Source organism: Musca autumnalis, unplaced genomic scaffold (genome assembly GCF_047663935.1).
Source record: "Musca autumnalis isolate F117 unplaced genomic scaffold, ASM4766393v1 scaffold_3, whole genome shotgun sequence".
Lineage (NCBI taxonomy): Eukaryota > Metazoa > Arthropoda > Insecta > Diptera > Muscidae > Musca > Musca autumnalis.
In genome coordinates this window covers 101,069,663-101,075,659 of record NW_027411866.1, presented here as the reverse complement: position 1 = coordinate 101,075,659, position 5,997 = coordinate 101,069,663, and positions in this window count along the sequence as shown.

The following is a 5,997-nucleotide window of genomic DNA, read 5'->3' as shown; positions in this document are numbered from 1 at the left end:
CATCAGTAGTTTTTGTTTATTTTTGCTAGATTTTTGTTTTATTTTCTGTATTTTAAAATAAATTTGTTCCTTTGCTGGGTTCCAGGTTATAGTAATATAATGGGAATCGAATTAGGAGATGAACTAGTTCTGGGTGACTATGAGTCGATTGATCTAACAATTGATGAATCTGTTAGGCTACCGATATGCCACAACATCGGCAAACTTCGTGGGATCTACCTTGAGAAGACACATCACAGCTTATAGCTTATTTCCCTTCTTTCACTCAATATGTCGGGAGAATCACTGAGGGACTTCTTACGTTTTACTAACATAAAGATGGGATGTCATTGACAGGGTTGCCACATAAGGCCCCAGCTTCTGTGACGGCCTCGCCTGTGAGTGCTGCTAAATCTGCTGGGGAAAGTAGGTTAGATTTAAGGATGCGCAGCCCTCTAGTAGTATTCATTCTGTGTAGGTTATGGTTGTAGATTTAAAGATGTGAGGATGTTGATGCGGTACAGTGAGATGAGGATGATAGGGAGGGTAGAGATGATGGTGAAGTACAGGTAGGATGAAGATGTAAAGAAGAGAAGTTTGATGCCGAGGAATAAATGATATTGTGCTGGAAAATAGAAGTCTGATTAATATTTGATAGTTAAGGACCCTTGCCAAGCCATGATAGATGTTTGGCAAAGTTGAGTAGAACAATGGGATCTATGTTAGACAGGAAGGTCTATCTATCTCATATCTACCCAGTGTTCGGTATCTCCCTGTTTGCAACAAGGGGCACCTACAAAGCAGATGTTCGACAGTCTCTATCTCCTCCGCATCTTCACATAGTCTGCAGTAGTCAATGCCTCAGTCATCCCATTTTAAGGTTAGAGATCTCACTCTGCAGTGACCTGTTATAAGTCCACCCGCGATTTTCATCCCTAACTTATCAAGTGAGAGGAGGGACGCCGTTCTTTGACGAGAGGCTACAGGCCAGATCGCCTTGTATACCCTACAACCAGGTTCCAGTAGCCATCTTTGATGTGCCCTCTCATTGAAGATCTCCCGAAGTTTGCCGATGTAGTAGCACATCGGTGACCGGACGGTTTAATCAACTCATAAGTCGATAGACTTAGAGCCACCTCGAGCTAGTTCATCTGCTACCTCGTTTCCCATAATGTTGCTGTGACCCGGAACCCAACATAGCTTTGCGATATCGTGTATATCCTGCAGAGCTTTCCTGCAATCAAGATAAGCTCTTGAATTTATGGTCCATGACTTGAGAGCCTTGACGGCCGCCTGACTATCGACATATTTATATAGTCACCGGTCCTGTCTTTAAGTGCTTTCACCAGTTCAGCTGCTTTCCTTATAGCAAGAATCTCCGCCTGAAAACACTACAATTTTCGTTGAGCTTGTATGAGTTTTTAATTTGTGAATTTTCGCAGTAGACGCCAGCGCCAGTACCTTCTTCCATCTTGGAACCAGTCTGTGTATATTGCCCGATCGTCCAGAGGAGATATGCACTCAGCCCATGCGTCCCTGCTTGGGAAGATGACGGTTAAGGAGTCAAACTTGTAGGAGGTAGGCATATAATCGCTTATGCAGCCATTGTCACCTAACTCAAGTCGACTATCAATTAGTTTTAGGACATTCGAGTGTCCAAATTGTGAACCACGACCACACCCTGACTCCTGGAGTCTAAAAGCAGTTCTCGCCGCCTGAAACTGGATAGGATATCCAAAGGTTGGAAATCCAGGATGACATTTAAAGCAGCTTGAGTACTTTTAATCGATCCGGTAATCAGCAACGACGCGGTTCTTTGTACACTTCATAGTTTGGGGAGTAACGCTTTGTTCCCAAGAGCTTGCCACCAGACCAGCCCCCCAGGTAAGTATGGGCAGGACCACGGTTACATACAGCCAGTGTATGATTTGTGGTCTCAATCCCCAGCTTTTCACAACGGAGTTCTTACAGGAGTAGAGTGCCATGAGTCCTTTCTTCGTTCGCTCCTCTACATTTCATTTCCATGTCAAGCAACGGTCCAGAATAGTGCCGAGGTATTTTGCTTACGTAGAAAGTTCCAGGGCCACCCCGTCCAGGACTGGAGGCTCGAAATTGGGAATTTTGCGTTTCTTAGCGAATAGTACAAGCTCTGTTTTTTCTGGGTTTACTCCCAGACCGTTGTACCAGCTTGCAAGCTGTAGAAGTTGTCAAAGCACACAAGAATTTTATTTATTACCAGAAGCCATAACATGGGTGAGAGGACACCCCCTGCGGAGTGCCTCTGTTAACAGTTTCCCTCACATAACTCTCTCCTATGCATGAGTTGGGATGGAGAAAATACCTGTGTTGCTGAGAGCATTGTGGATTGATTCAAGCTTCACATTATTGAAGGCCCCCTCTATATGGAGAAAGGCCACCAGCAATGGTAGAAATGGCCGCCATCGTAAAGCGTGAAATTGACCTTATAGGCACCCCAATCCGTACTGAGTTTCGTCTTGCTGGCTTTATTGTAGGATTTTCGTGCTGCTTTATGCAGCTTGGCAAATTTTTTGGTCCACCACACCGGTTGGGATTTCTTCCCCGGATAGGTGATTTGACAGAAGCCCTCATAGCTCGTCAGGAGGGTTTTGGTCAGGGAATCCACAGCTCTTTCGACATGGTTTGAAGCCGCCAGAGGTTTGAATTTACCCCAATCCGTTCTCCTGGGATTTCTATGAGGGCTTTTGCCGCCTCCTACCTATTGGCGCTTTGGTGGGGTTCGGAAACATAATCGTCCTAAACCAAAGTTCAGCACCCCCCTCGACTTCTTAAAAAGTCCTCTCCGGACTTGTCAGTGGCAAACTTGATGACCAGTCCGTCGTTCTTCTTAAAGGAGCCGAGAATCCTCCAATTCCCCATCTGAAGACCGACGTTCTGTTTCTCAACCAACTTCTGTATTCGTCCTAGCTCCATTGAAAGAGGAGGGACCCATACTGAGGTCACCATCCCACATGGTATTTCAGACAAAGGTAAAACCGCCAGATTGCCACCTTCCCAAAGAGAGCCAATGTCCTTAACTGTTTTAACGAGGAAATCTGCCGATTCCTTGTTTTCACAGCTAATTAGCTTGACTCCGTTGTAAAGAGCAGCCTGGCCTAGCCGCACATTGGTCTGGTCAACCACGTCCCAGATGAGGATGTCATGAAGACGACCTTCTACTAGCAATCAAGGACAGTCGCTGATACGCCCATTGGGGTCAGCCCTGTCTATGATCGCCAGCCGGATCTCACCCGGGACACTCCGTCGAGCAGTGATGTCATCCTGCTTCGGATTTGACGAGCAAGGAGTCTGCAGAGCAATAGGCTTTGCGTTGTCCTTGCTCGCCTTTACAGACGTACATGGCTTCAGAGAAGAAGCAAATGATGAAGAGGTTTTACCTTTTCAGCAGTGATCCTCTCACTAGCCTTCCTCGTCACCGAAGCAAACGATGCGGAAGGATGGACCGGCTGTGACGACGTAGAATTCTTCGCAGCAGGAGGTTGTTCCGCAGACGACCTCATCCTCTTCACAACCACTGGTTGTGATTTTGGATCGGTCGACCGAGGTCCGCTATCCTTTGAGGATGTCAATGCTTTCGCAGACCCATCACTGTTCCGCTCGCCTTCGCTCTTGTGTCGGATGGTTTCTTCTTTTTCATCAGCTGACTCGCCTCAAGGGATTTAAAAGTTGGGCAAGCTACAGAATCGGTCGACACATTCCCAGAGGATTTGGATACCTTCTTTTTTCTTTTCTTTGAGGGCTGCGACGTTGCCGCATTGGATAAAGGGGTGTCCTTATTTGAGTTGGAGTCTCCTCAGTCGCCTCTTTGGAGGTTTCCACACGCAGTTCCCTCTTAGTTACGTAGGGATATTCTCTTTCGAATTTCCTCACGAACTTGAGGTTAGAGCGTATCATCTGAAACTCCCTTACGGTGATGGTGTTGGGGTCTTTATAAGTATAACGATTGCAATAATTAGTTACCCTTCGGTATGCCTTTTTGCCTCTTGCTTCTTTGGCAGAATTGGAGGTCTGTGGATTCAGCGAATCATCCATCCTATCGATAGGTTCTTCACTAGTGCCACTCTGCTCCTCTACTGCTTTTTGTCTTAGAAGTAGAGGTCTGTTTCAGTTGAACAGCTCGTTTTTAGCAGATTTGTCATCGGATGGGGGATCAATAACGAAACTAGAGGTAAGGACATGGATCACTGTCGCGTCCATGTCTTCCTCATCCTCAGTCAGCGATAATAGGAGCGGCAAGTGTTCTGGAGCTGCTGGTTTGCGGAAGTCTGGGAAAGAGGTATCTGCGGGACCAGTGGCGGGGAACAAACCCCGTCCCTCGGGAAAGACAACAAAGGACCGAAAGGGAATGTTGGTTCTGCTGGAGGTCGGGCGACTAATGGGACTGACGGTCCATCAATCTCAAAGCTCGCTAGCTGTCAGAAGACAACCTCTTCACAACAGACGGATGTGAAGAGAGTAGGGTCTTCTGAGGACCCGCAACTAGATGCTAAGAGGTTGGGGGCGCAAGTCTGATAGTCTAATTCAACTCTATAATTATAGTGAGGGCGATACGACAGTAATGAGTCTGGAAGTAGGCTCTAAAGGGACCTTGGTGCTAGCCTCGGTCTACATGCCTGACTCACCAAGTCGATTGGTGCGCAAACTGATAGACAATATATGGAGCAGTTGCAACTTAGTAATGGGCTGTGATGCAAATGCTCATAACTTTCACTGGGGAAGCAGAGACAGCAATACGAGGGGTGAGTCCATATTCGATTTCATTTTAATTAATAATCTACGGAAATTCGGCCACCTTCCAGAATAGGGCTAGGGAGGTGTTAATAGACCTCACCCTTACAAATATGGAGGATACTTCCATAACAGACTGGACTGTATCGGAGGAATGCTCCTTTTCGGGCCATAGGACGATACACTTTGGAATCTCGTGTGGAAGATAAGGCAACCACCGCATAGGAAAACCAATTGGGAGAAATTCAACTCTCTGGTCTCTTTTAGACTGTGTGAAATTTCAGAACTTCACACAGAAAGGGAAGTTGACAGGCATGTTTAAGATCTCACAAGTGTTCTTCAGGATTGCTATGAGAAGTCTTGCCAATTAACTTATCCAGGAAGAAGAGCTCAGCCATTTCGGTCAGCAAAAGGGTATACAACAAGGATAACAGGACCAAACTTGGTACAGATGGGGACCTATACAGGAATAGTTTCAATAAGTATAAAAGCCAGGTCTGGAAAGATAAGCGGAATGCTTGGATTAATGTGAGGCAATAGAGGAAGTTAATGCAGCAGGAAGATTTCGTAATGTGTTCTCCCCTATTGGTATCATGAAACGAAGTGATGACACCTGAACGAACTCCGTTCTAGAGACCCCAGACCTACTGTCAAAGACTCATTTTCAGGGGTGCAAGGATACTAAGTCTTATCCTAGTTTGGATGCGAATAAAACGTACACTCCTGACGGGAGGATCTTTGTTGATAGGTTAATAAGTTCTTCAAGGATTTCTTGGCAATCAATACTTTTCAACTCTATAAATCTTCTGGACCGGATGGTGTCATTAAGTTGATGCTTCTTAACGCACTGCTTGTCTTGATCACTATACTGAAGCCGATTTTTTGGGCTTATCTGCTATTGACGCACATACCGGAACTGTGGAAAGAGGTAACAGTGACTTATATTCCTAAGGTTGGCAAGCGAATTCACTCGTTACCAAAGGACTACAGACCGATTATTCTTTCCTTATACTTCTTTCTAAAAAAACTTTAGAAAGGTTGCTCGACTTGGAGATTAGATCTTACATAAATCGTAACCTTATAAGCAACTCGCAACATGCTTACGTAAAAGGGAAATCTACAGAAACAGAGATCGTGCGTTATGTAGAAAATACCATGGATGGCTCGAATCGTATCTTGGCCGCCTTTCTAGACATAGAAGTAGCGTTCATTAATTTGAAACTCGAATCCATACATTGGGCTTTAGAGCTA